The sequence below is a fragment of the Peromyscus maniculatus genome, chromosome 23 (genome assembly GCF_049852395.1).
Source record: "Peromyscus maniculatus bairdii isolate BWxNUB_F1_BW_parent chromosome 23, HU_Pman_BW_mat_3.1, whole genome shotgun sequence".
NCBI lineage: Eukaryota > Metazoa > Chordata > Mammalia > Rodentia > Cricetidae > Peromyscus > Peromyscus maniculatus.
In genome coordinates this window covers 53,538,110-53,551,176 of record NC_134874.1, presented here as the reverse complement: position 1 = coordinate 53,551,176, position 13,067 = coordinate 53,538,110, and the positions used below count along the sequence as shown (strand labels likewise).

At 48.6% G+C, this 13,067-nt stretch overlaps 1 protein-coding gene across 4 annotated transcripts in view; it reads left to right on the top strand.

Annotated features, from left to right (window-relative positions):
* The window catches only part of Fry (FRY microtubule binding protein), a 394,509-nt gene that overhangs the window by 80,888 nt on the left and 300,554 nt on the right, over positions 1 to 13,067 (top strand). For all 4 annotated transcript variants that reach the window (XM_076560830.1, XM_076560829.1, XM_076560825.1 and 1 more), the window contains exon 2: positions 2,789 to 2,961. The gene's annotated coding sequence lies outside the window, so the exon portion shown is untranslated. The remainder of the gene's footprint in view (positions 1 to 2,788; positions 2,962 to 13,067) is intronic.

Below are 13,067 nucleotides of genomic sequence, written 5' to 3'. Positions count from 1 at the left end.
GATCAATCTATTAGATTTATAGAATTATGGAGATGCTTATAATGGTCATTATAATAAAAATATCCAATTTTATATTTATAAGTATTTATTTATAATTACAATTAGTAATTTATAATTATTCGGGTTTCCTTCAGCCCAGAGCCTGAGAAAATAAATGACTAAAGGGATCGATTTGGGCACACTGGTAGAGAGCTTGTCTAGAAAGCGTGGTAAGGTCATAGGTCCTGTTGCCAACAGTAGAAAACAAAAGCACAAAAAAAAAGGTGAAATTTCACTTTTGCCTCTTGTTATAAAAAGAAAAGTCAGACTTAACATCATGACTGGGGAATATTTGCATTGAAATAAACCAAGCTAAATTTTCTTTGGCTGAGTGCCATTCATAGCAGCCAATTTAAATATTTCAAAGGATCACTTGTGTGTGTGTGTGTGTGTGTGTGTGTGTGTGATGTATTCACAGATTTAATTTCAGTTTTGAATAAATAAAAATATTTTTGTTTGCAATGCCCTAAAAATGTCATGATAGTAAATTCAAAATGTAGTCACTTCCCCCTTAAGAAATTGTAATGATTGAGTCAGGCAGTGGTGGCGCACGCCTTTAATCCCAGCACTTGGTAGGCAGAGGCAGGCGGATCTCTGTGAGTTCGAGGCTAGCCTGGTCTACAAAGTGAGATCCAGGACAGGCACCAAAGCTACACAGAGAAACCCTGTCTCAAAAAAACCAAGAGAGAGAAAGAGAGAGAGAGGGAGGGAGAGGAGAGAGAGAGGGAGGGAGGGAGAGGGAGGGAGGGAGGAAGGGAGGGAGGGAGGGAGAGGAGAGGAGAGGAGAGAGAGAAGCCCTCCCCCTTGTTTTCTGTATCCCAGTGGCAAGGCCTGAGGATGCTTTCCTTCCGTCGCCCTCCCCCAGCAGGTCCCTCCCTGCCCCTCCCCCAGCAGGTCCCTCCCTGCCCCTCCCCCAGCAGGTCCCTCCCTGCCCCTCCCCCAGCAGTACTGGTGTGCTCCTAGGACTTCTTGCATGCTGGCAAGTACTCTGCCACTGAGTCATAACCCCAGCCCTTGACGCTCAGGCTACATTTCAGTTTGACAAAGTAGTTCTGAGTCCTAGGTGGGATGCCATGCAGGCAATTTTCAGAACTGGCTAACAAAATAATGACCTCACAGATCCAGTCGCTAGGCCAAAATGGCAACTCTAATCTTCACGGACTTGAGGGAAATAGGTTTCTCTTCAGAAAAGCTGTCACAGTTTGAAGACCTATTTGCAAAAAGGCGTAAGGAGAAGGGAAGAGACTGCACTAAGCGTCTGTCAGAGTGGTCGTGCGTGTGTCCTGGGTTAGGGAAAGAAACCCCCGAACCCAACTTCTAACTAGTAATACAACTGACCTGGCATTCAAGCACCCAGTGCAAGCAGGGATCTCTGAATCATCAGATCCTTTGTGATACTGTGTCTGCTGATCCCTGACACAGTTCATAAGGAGAGAGAGATAGAGAGAGGGCAATTACTTCATCTTTTGACTCATACTGCAAGGCAGCCAGAACAGCATGAGAGGTGTGTGTGTGTGTATGTGTGTGTGTGTGTGTGTGTGTGTGTGTGTGTGTGTGTGTGTGAGAGAGAGAGAGAGAGAGAGAGAGAGAGAGAGAGAGAGTGTGTGTGTGTGTGTGTTTGTGTGCGCGCACGTGCATGCATACACACAGATTGCTGATGGACACAGCCCTAGGGCCTGGCTAAGGAGGATAAATTACAGACTAAAGATTTCTGCACCAAGAAAAGAGTGCAGGACATCACAATGTAAAAAGAGCAATGGGAGAAGGGAGCAAAGGACAGAGAAACTGAAAATCTGGAAAGGGAAAAAAAGCTGTGACCACGGCCAGCAGGAAGCTGGATTTTCTCAGACTACCATCTCCCTATGAGCATTTTAGTGGGAAGCCAGGCAGGACCGGCAAACATTTCTCTGCGGTCTGATGAATGAAGGCCCCCATCACTGCTGGGGTCGAAGCCTGTTTTCTAGACCTCTGGCTCTCCAGCCGGGCTTCCTGAACTTCTGGAGAAGCCATCTGCCAGGTGGAGCACAGGATGGGAGGGTGGGTCAGGGCAGTCCAGGCTTCCCGGCACTGCTGCGGCGGACCTAGCACACCCACAACCGGTTCCTTCCTGGTCGCGGCTGCTGATCTCTCATCTCCCGCTTCCAGCCACCCTCAAGTTGGCAGCCGGCCAAATAGGAACCAAGGAGGATGTGTCTGAGTGTGTAGTTAGCTTGAATCGCAATGATAGAAGTGTAAAAATACTTGCCCTAAACAGGTTTTTAAAAAAAAAATCTCCAAGTGTGGAAATCCTGGGAAACGATAATAGACTGGCAATTTGCATCGGCGTTTATACTCACTCATGTTTGCTTTTACAGCAGGACCCCAATAAAATCGAAATCTCACGCTTGATCCCACTTTTACCGGCATTGGCCAGGGCACACCGCCTGTGTGTCGCATCTGTTCTGATTCCCTGGTTTCCAGGACCTAACGATTTATTCTGGGCACACCCCCATCCCTCCACCCCCCACATCTGTGCTATTAACTGTAGAGGGAGGAGCTACTTGAGTAATTCTACACCTGTTCAAGTCCCCGCCCACCAACTTGTTCAGCTTCCCAAACAAGTGTCGGGCCAAGCATGAGAACCGCCAGTCTGGGGAGCTGGGGCGGGAGGCGGCTCTGGCCGCCGCCGGGTTGGGCTTCCGTGAGTTTGGGTCAGGCTCTCCGATGAATCTACTACAATGGCCGTTGATGACAGCAATTTATATTCCAGAACAAAGAGCAAGTTAAATGCATCTCAACATGAGTTTAAGTCACTGAGACGGAGCAGCCTGCCACCTGAACTTCCCATCGGAAATCACATTAGAGGAAAGCTTCAAAGAAACATCAGAAACTTGGAACCTTTTCACCTGAGGCGCCCCAAAAAGAGACCATCCATATTCCCAGGTAGGAACTGTTTGAATTCATGCTTCCCGGTTAAAAATGAAACAAACAGAAATTATGTAACGAATCCAATCAAATTGAAACTAACTTGGGGCACCTTTGAGGGCTGGAAGTACCAAACAAGCCTGGCCTGAAAGAGTCAGGACCATCTTTCAATTATTTTCTTGGAGAGTTCCAATTGTTTCTGCATCTCGGAGCGCCGTGTCTTTTTCCTCTGCTCTGATTGGCTGTTGGTCCTTCCAGGCTCTGTTGTGGACAGGCAGCTGTGCCGTTTTGACTTGTTAGCATCCATGGGTTTGTGGTACTGCTTTGCTGGCAACCCTAAGAATTCTGTGTAGCGTTTCCTGCCCAAGATTGGATTGTTGAGTGAGGCTGACGTTTTGTGCGCACCAGAAATCAACAGCAGTAAGTTCTCAGTGCATGCTTCAAATTCCAGCCCTGCGCCAGAGCCTGGGAGCGTTTGTAGTCCCGGCCCTGCTCGCTTCAACAATGGGGCTGGGAAAATGTAGTAGGTGATGGGAGAAACACGAATCTCAAGTCTTGATCAGGGATCCCGGCATTGGCCTTTGGTGTCCTTCAGGGAGTTTGTTACGGATATGTAGGGAACGGAACACACCTGTCTTGGGGAACCCACACCTGTCATGGGGAACCCTAACTGTTCACCCAACGGAGCAAAGGGAGCTGGGCAGTTTGAATTTTGCAGGACTTGATTTCATGCAAATTGGAATTGTGGCGAACTGATGCATTGTCCAATCGCTGAGCTCAAGGAATTGTTTCATTGGCATTTCTACGGGAAACTGGATATGACATTTTTGTTGTCATTGATTGTTTTATTTATTTTGCAGGGTTTTTTAAAATGTGGAATAGATTAGTGACAATGCTGAGGGTTGGCTCTGTTACGTTAGAAAATGAGAGAATAATTCAGTCCAATATTATTTCATAAAAATTATCCTGACTTCCCTATACTGATGCTTCATAGTGATATAGGTAATTAATCGGGAAGTGATTTGGGGAGCGAGGGGCACCAGGTCACAAACCAAAGTTACATTTCTTTTATCTTTATTTTTTGGGTATGACTGCTTTGCCTTCGTGTATGTCTAGTGCTGTGGTGGTTTGAATAAGAATGGCCCCCATAGGCTCCCATGTTTGGATGCTCAGGGAGTGGCCCTATTTGAAAGGATTAGAAGGTGTGGCCTTGTTGGAGGAAGTGTGTCACTGGGGGGTGGGCTTTGAGGTTTCAAGAGCCCAAGTCAGGCCGGTGGCTCTTCTCTCTTCCTGCTGCCTGTGGATCTGGATGTAGAATTCTCAAGCTACTTCTCCAGCACCGGGTCTGCCTGGCATGCTCCCCGCCATGATGACAATGGACTAAACCTTCGACACTGTAAGCCAGCCCTAATTAAACCATTTCCTTTACAAGAGTTTCTGTGGTCATGGTGGATAGGAACCAGGCACTCAGGCTGGCCTTGCTTTCCTGAAATCCACGGCAATGAGGAAGGGAGGGGCTTGGTCCGCCTTCGTTTCCTCTACAGTCACATGCCCTTTTCCCTCTCTGCATCTGCTGGGTGGTGGTCAGACCTGGATTTCCAGACGCCACCATCCATTCTGCTTTCTTCACTGTCCCCAACACAGCCTTTGCTCCAGAGGCTTAGAGCACCTTAGGCCAACAGCCACGGCCCTGCCTTTCCCTACCATCCCCTGACCAGAAGCCTGAGGAGCTGTGGTCTAGACAGTGTCCTCAGCTGCCTGTGTGTGCTACCAGCGCCTCAGAGGCCACTGGGGCCTGCTAGAGTCTTCTTTCTGGCCCTGTGCTCTTTGTTTTGGTTTTGGTTCTGATTAGTGGTGTTTGCAGTTCTAAGATTTGAGCGTAGTACCTCATGCATGCTCTGGAGAGTACCCTACCACTGAGCTGTGTGGCTTCAGCCTTCTTTATAACTTTTTAAAAAGATTTTTATTTTTTATTTGTGTATATGTGCATGTGTGCGTGTGTATGTGTGCGTGCCTGTGTGTGTGCATGCCTGTGTGTGTGCATGTGTGTGCATGCTTGCATGTGTGTGTGTGTATGTGTGTGTGTCTTGTATGCATGTGGGCAGATGCCAGTAGAGGCCAGAGAAGGTCTCAGCTCCTCTGGAGCTTGGGTTACAGGAGATTGGAAGCCCCTGATGTAGGTGCTAGGAACTGAACTTGGGTCCTCTGGAAGATCTTAACTGCTGATCCATCCTTCCAGCCCCCTCTTTTTGCTTTGCATTTTGAGACAAGGTCCACTAAGTTGACCAGTCCGGCCTCGATTATCACTGTAGGCCAGGCCTGCCTTGAATCTGTAATCCTCCTGTCTCAGCCTTCTGAGCATCTGGGATCACAGGTCTGTGCCACTGGACACAGCTTGTTCCTGCCTGTCTCTCCCCTTAGGTCCTTCTGTGGGTTCGGTCTCAGGAGGAGGACTCTGTCCACCCCTGCCACCTTGGTACCGGGACAAGTTAGAGTTACCTGTCCGGAGTCTGAGCACACTGGCTACGGTCTCTCTATTCCTCTCAGTTCATCCCACGGCTCCCTGACACTGGGTGACTTAGAAGTCTTGTTGGCTGTCCATCCTGGCCCGGTGCCTGTAGGCCAGCTGCAAACAGAAGCACACACTGGTTGTGGCAGCTACTGCTAGCATGTGCGGCTACACACTCACACAGAAACAACCCGCATAGTAAAGGGGGCGGGGCTTGAGGGTTGGAGCGTGAAGATGTCGTCCGCAGCTAATAAATGGCAGAATCGGGGCTGGGGTTGGACGCCTCGGACTGCATGCAGCATCGCAGCCTTTCCCACTACGTTCCAGCGACCTCCGTTGCTGGCTGCTGAGACTGTTTGTCTACTGAGAAGCAAGACTTGAGAACACACGTGTCCCGGTCAGCAGTCCTCATCACTCCCACGCTCCCAAAGCCAACTTGTGTCTCCACCTAAAGGCTCACATCTCCCATCCTGTGCTTCCCAGTGGATTGGCTCAGGTCATGTCATTCATTCATGTCATGTCATTCATTCATTCACAAACTATTAATTTAGCTCTTCCATCACAATGGGAAATAAACCTTCAAGGGTCTAGCTCCCCTCTTACTTTTTTGTTATTAGCCATGTTGCCTCTGGGGCTGTCTCACCTCCAGGTAGTTATCTATCCAAAGGACAAATCTGTTTGTTTTATTTCTTAATGATTCTCTGGGGAATCTGAGGATACTCACTCTAGTAGATAAAGTTCAAACCCAACAAGAAGTACAGGAAATATCTTTGTCGTGAAATATCTTGTTTTCTCGGAGAAACCTAATGCCAGGGAGACTCCCAGGAACTCACAAGGATGACCCCAGCTGAGACTCCTAGCAATAATGGCGAGGGTGCCTGAGTGTCAGCAGAGAGCCTTCATCCAGTAACTGATGGGAGCAGATGCAGAGGTCCACAGCCAAGCACTGGGCTGAGCTCTGGGAGTCCTGTTGAAGAGAGGGAGGAGGGAATGTAGGAGCCGGGGGTCCAAGGTCATGATGGGGGAACCCACAGACACAGCTGACCTGAGCTGGTGGGGAGTGCATGGACTCTGGACCAACAGTTAGGGAGCCTGCCTGGGACCGACCTAGGCTCTCTCTGTATGTGTGTGTGACAGTTGTGTAGCTGGGTCTGTTTGTGGGGCTCCTAGCGGTGGGATCTGGACTGTCCCTGGCACTTGGGCTGGTTTGGGGGAACCTACTCCCCATGCTGGGTTGCCTGACCCAGCCTTGGTGCAGGGGGAGGAGCCTGGTCCTGCCTCAGCCTGATGTGCCATGCTCTGTTGACTCCCTTGGGAGGCCTTACCTTTCTGAATGGAGACGGAGGAGGAGCGGGTGGGGGCGGGGAATGGATGGAAGGTGGGAGGAGGGAACTGGAGGAGAAGAGGGAAACTGTGGTCGGTATGTAAACTAAAAGAAAAAAATTTTATTAAAAAAAAAGAAAGAAACATCAACTCTGTCTCCTGAGCCCAGCCCTTGCCCTGTCTCCAGCCCATGCCCTCCCGTGTTTACCCAGGCTTCACCAGTCTCCGATGTCAGCCCTCCACCTTGCTTCTCCAGGGTTAGTCACGTGCCCCGGACCCAGGTCCTGCCTGCCCAGCTCTGCCTCCCTCTGACCCCTCTTCCGGGTGGGCCCAGTCTCAGGACTTCTTCGTCTCCTAGTGTCTGTCTCACGGTATCGTAATGGTCTGTTTCCCTTGTCGGTCTCCCACAAGCTGGGGACTCCGAGATGATCGGGTCTTGTTAACTCGGGTCTGCCTGGTGTCTGTCACAGCAGCTGGCACACAGTGTGTGCCTCCAGCAAATGCCGTGGACTCAGATGGTAATGACTCCTCCCGACGGCCTTCCTCTGCTCTGCCTCTATCCAGAAGGCTGTTGCTGTTGATGTCTCTCCTCATCTCTGCTCACACACACACACACACACACACACACACACACACACGGATGCTAACACACACACAGACACACACAGATGTAGACACACACACAGATGCAGGCACACACACACACACACACACACACACACACACACACACACACACAGTCCTGCCCACTTCTCTGTTCTTTTTGTAGGCTAGAAGGTCCAATTCTACCCACCCATCTTCCGTTATCACCTCGAATTCTTCCTCTGCCATCTTTTCATCTCCTTTATGCCGGTCACCTCCTTGGCTGCGATACTGTTGACCTGGTTGGTGTTTGTGTGAAAATGCTTTGGAAACGGAGATGATACTGAAACAAGGACTGTATTAAGATAAGGTATAAGGACTGTATAAGATGCCTTCGATGGCATCCATTACGCATTTGGTGATAACAACCACAGGCTGAACTTTCTGAAACTGTGAGTCAAAAGAGACCGCATTTGGGTCATAGTTTGCAAGGGATGGAGGGCCTCTGTCTCCATAAAAGACAGAAAGGTCATTTGCTCCCCCCATCTGAAAGAGCTTATGCAGCAGAGACCCCAGCCACAGACCTGACTCAATGAAAGAGAGCAAAGGCAGTGGCTGAGCTGAACACTCAGGCCCGTGGGCCTTTGGCTGAAAATGAGCCTCCAAGATGGATCACCTGGGAGATGGGGTGACTCCAGACCAGGTGTGATGGGCTGCTCACTCAGAAGCTTTAAGTAAGGTTTGTCTTAATCAGCTAGATGTTAAAATACCCTAATGATTTTACAGTTGTATGTCCTAAAAGCAAGGAGCCATCTGCTGGCGGGAAACAGCCCCCAGGTACTTCTCCATTCTTTATGATGAGGACTTGACAGCTCACAGGAGGGAGGAGCCCGCACAGCTCACAGGAGGGAGGGAAGAGCCTGCACAGCTCACAGGAGGGAGGAGCCTGCACAGCTCACAGGAGGGAGGAGCCCGCACAGCTCACAGGAGGGAGGAGCCCGCACAGCTCACAGGGGGAGGAGCCTGCACAGCTCACCGGAGGGAGAATCTGGGTAGTACTCACTAGACCGATGTGCCGGCATGTTGACTGACGCCACCTATCATTTTTAAGTTAAAATTCAATTCCTAGCCAGATGTGGTAATGCACGCCTCTAACCCCAGGACTGGAGATGCAGAGGTAGAAAGGTTGCAAGTTCGAGGCCAGCCTGGTCTGTGTAACAAGACCCTGTCTCCAAAAAACAGAAACCATTTCCAAGTTATATTTTCTTTCAAATCCACAGTTCAACACACACACACACACACACACACACACACACACGTCATAAGCATTTGGCATTTCTCACATAAACCTACTTTATCACATCTCTTGCTGTGTGAGATTTGTTTGAAGAAACAGGGTAGGTGTACGGAGTATGGCAATGAGATACTTTCTGAAGGCTCTTACGGGTGAGCAGCCGCTCTGCCCAGGGGACTGTGAGGGGTGGGCATGCAGACAGGCTCTCCTCAGAGCCTCTGCCCGGAGGACTGTGGAGACGGGCAAGCTGAACGGCTTTTGTTGTTGTTGTTTATTTGTTTTGTTTTGAGACAAAGTCTCACTATGTGGCCCTGGCTAACCTGAACTCACTGTGTAAACCAGGCTGGCCTCAAACTCACAGAGACCCACCTTCCTTCGCCTCCCGAGTGCTAGGATTAAAGGTGTGCGCCACCACACCCAGCTCCGAATGGAACATCCTTAATCCAAAAGTTCAGATCCAGAATGTTCCTGACTACGAAGCATTTTGAATGTTAATGTGACACCACCCATGGGAAGTTGTATAGCAGGCCTCATGTAATGGTCATGAGCTAAATCAAAACTCAGGCTGAAATATCATGTGAATTTACCTAGAGGCTTTGTATAGAAGTTGGTTCCGTAAATGAAACCTCATAAGAGCTGGGTCCTGTCCTGTGTTCACTCAAACACTCTGTCCTCCGCAACTGCTCTGGCCCCACTTCTGCTGTGGGGTGTTCACCTGAGCTGTGTCCTCTGTTGTATTCTTGTCTCCCCGGCACCCCACAGAGTGGTGAGCTGGGTGGCATTATCTCTGGGGACAAGGGAGAGTTTGGCCAGGCCCTTTATAAACACTTACTGTCACGAGAGCATTTCCTGGGATTGTGCTCAGTCATTTCAGGCTCAGTGGTCACGGGCTGTGATGACAGCAGCTGCCCCCCCCCACAAACCCCACCACGGCGCCTCCCCTGTGGAGGTGCTTACATACCGTCCCCACAGTCCCACCACGGCCTCCCTTGTGGAGGTGCTTACACACTGTCCCCACAACCCCACCACGGCACCTCCCTTGTGGAGGTGCTTACACGCTGTCCCCACACAAACCTCACCACAGCCTCCCTTGTGGAGGTGCTTACACACTGTCCCCACACAAACCCCACCACAGCCTCCCTTGTGGAGGTGCTTACACACTGTCCCCACACAAACCCCACCACAGCCTCCCTTGTGGAGGTGCTTACACGCTGTCCCCACAACCCCACCACGGCGCCTCCCTTGTGGAGGTGCTTACACGCTGCTGAAGTTGTCAGACCAGGGGAAGAACTGCATGTGACGTGTGTCAAACTCCAAGTCATCACCCCCTCCACCAGCCACACCCTGCCTATCTGGTCCAATGGCTTCTTTAGAAGGCCATTTTACTTAGTTAGCAAAATTTATTTCACGTCAAATGTATTAAGGGAATCAAGGCTTGACTTTTAGATTTTCATTCATTTAAAAAAAATGCAATTTGGGATGGAGAGATGGCTCAGAGGTTAAGAGCACCTTCTGCTCCTCCAGAGGTCCTGAGTTCAAGTCCCAGCACCCACATGGTGGCTCACAACCATCTGTAATGAGATCTGGCACCCTCTTCTGCATACATACTAAATAAATAAATCTTAAAAAAAATGCAATTTAACGATGCTCTTCTACCTGGTACTTTGAAGGAAAAACAAAATGCCGATACTATGATATCTTTTATTTATCACTTATTTGCATATAAGCAAGGGGAAATATTTTTATACTTATACAGACTGACTGGGAGCAAGTACAAGCAGAAAACTTCCAACTCGTGGCTCACTTTGATGCTGCTTTCCTTGTGGTGTGTGTGTGTGTTTATGTAGATAACATAATGCAGCTCTCTGGAAACATGTATGTATAGAACTGCATTTATGGTTCTGAATTCACGGCCTCAGTTGGGTCTGACCCAAACACTGTTCATTTTGCAGATAATGTGATCTGAACTCTCCTGTACACCTTCTCATTCCCATTCTTTTTCCCCCAAGATTGATTTATTTTCTTTTGTGTCTGGGGGAGGGCTTGTACTTGTCTGTGCACCACATGCATGCAGTGCCCATGGAGGCCAACAGAGGGCGTCAGAGATGGCTGTGAGCCGCCACGTAGGTGCTGGGAACTGAGCAAGGGTCTTTTGGAAGAGCAGCCAGTGCTCTCGACCACTGAGCCATCTTCCCATCTCCTGAGGCATTAGTTTTAGATTTCAAGTATCAAAAATGTACTCTTGAAGGTAAATGGGAGGATATAGGAAAGAGAGACAGCCTCTGTTCAACAAAACCTGAACGTCTTTCAGAAAACATTGTACCAGGTCTAAGAGGACCTGCCTCTTCTTTGCAAGGTCATTGTTCCACACCTGAAAACAAAGTTCTACAACTCTTTATAGGAAATTAAAAAAAATTAATTGTTTTATTTTATGCATATGAATGTTTTGTCTGCATGTGTCTGTCATGTGCATCCAGTGCCTGATGAAGCCAGAAGAGGGTGTCAGATCCCCTGGAACTGGGATCAGACGGTTGCCACTCTCATGTGGGTGCTAGAAACTGAACCCAGGTCTTGTACAGAAGCAGCCAGTGCTCTTAACTGCTGGGCCATCTCTCCAGCTTCCAGTTGTTTTTGTTTTGTTTTGTTTTTTTTCCAAATGATCCAATTTTGTCACAGGCAGCCAGGGGACATTTTTTAAAAAGACAATAGAAATAAGAGAATGTGGCTGTCTCACCCACATTCGTGGTTGCCTCCCCCAGGAGGGACTAGATGAAGTGTTTTATTGCCACAGGTCTGTTGACATAGTAGCAAGATAATCATATGGACCTGTGTCTGTGCTTGCCTGGAGCAAAAGGGAAGCTTCCTAGATGTCACCTGCTTAGTTAGCAAGGGGTGTGTGGTGAGGGATCAGTGCCTGGGACTGATGCTTTTTGTGAATACATCTCTTTCAAAGGTTCTTCTGAACATTCCCAGGCATTCCAGAAGCGTAGACTCTAACGCTTGGACAAAGCGAGAGGGAGAACGGGTGTGATTGGGTCATCAGCCCTGGAAAACAGCAAAGATGTGGGTTACAAATGCCTGCGTCTGCAGGGGGGCGGGGTGTCTCACAGGAAAGCGAGACGGGTGCTAGGGGCTGGGCCCTGTGTGGTTTTCTGCTCCCTGTGACCTACCTGTGTGACCGACCACACTGCTTGTCACAGGGCAGGAGAGACGAGCGTTCCTAACACATGCCGCCCGCCACTCCCCACACAGCAGCAGTGAAGGTTGCTGCCATTTTCTGGGGAAATAGAACGTGAGGAGGGAGGTGGAGAGTGTTCCTAAGTCCACTGCTGGGTCTGGAGTTCACGCCGACTTACATATTTACGAGCTTAAGTTCTTTTCAGTGTGGAAGTTTGGGGTTTAAAACACCATGAAATGCATTAATGTGTAAAAGGGCGACACAAAATCCACATTAGTCAGTCAACTGGAATTCTGCCCCTTCCCTGAACCACAGTGTTTATAAACCCTTAATCTCCTCTACACTGTAATTATAATCTCAATGGACCACATTGCTGCATGCTACTCATTACTGAATGGGCTGGTTCGAAAGATCTGTTTAAACGCTGTGTGATAGGACTGTGGAGCATCTTGGGATTTTAAATAAAATTATAAAATGTGAAATGCCATGAATTTTATCCAGAGTGGCAACGTTTCTCCAGTTAGTGTTTAAGCAGTGTGATTAAGTAGTTGTCTTATCGGAAAATGGGGAGTGGGGGAGAAGGAGAGGGAGAGGAGAGAGACCTTCTCTTACTGACCCATACCCCAAATGACAGCATTAGTCCATCCTCAGGGCCACTGAAGCTGCCCGTCAGTGTCTGCTGGTGCATTTCGCTCCATCGCCGACACAGGATCAGCTCTCAGTCCCACAGGCTGGCACGACAGGCGTGTCCACTGGCATTAGCTGAGGCCTTTTATTGCCACACCCTCAAAATTAAACTTCAACATGGGTTTGGGAAGAAGCATACAAACTGTAGAAATGCTCCACTAAATTATTATATTTTAAATTATTATACTCTAAATTATATATTATTATTATAATAAAATGTTATCATATAATATTATTATAATATGTAACATAATAATATATAAATATATTCTGAATTAAATTATATTCTAAATTATCATAATTTGATTTTGGGAAAATGGTCCACTTTTTTTTTTTTTTTATTTTTTTTTTTTTGGTTTTTCGAGACAGGGTTTCTCTGCGTAGCTTTGCGCCTTTCCTGGAGCTCACTTGGTAGCCCAGGCTGGCCTCGAACTCACAGAGATCCGCCTGGCTCTGCCTCCCGAGTGCTGGGATTAAAGGCGTGCGCCACCACCGCCCGGCCACTTTTTTTTTTTAAAGCTCCTTGGAATCTTCAAACTGGGATCTTGCCA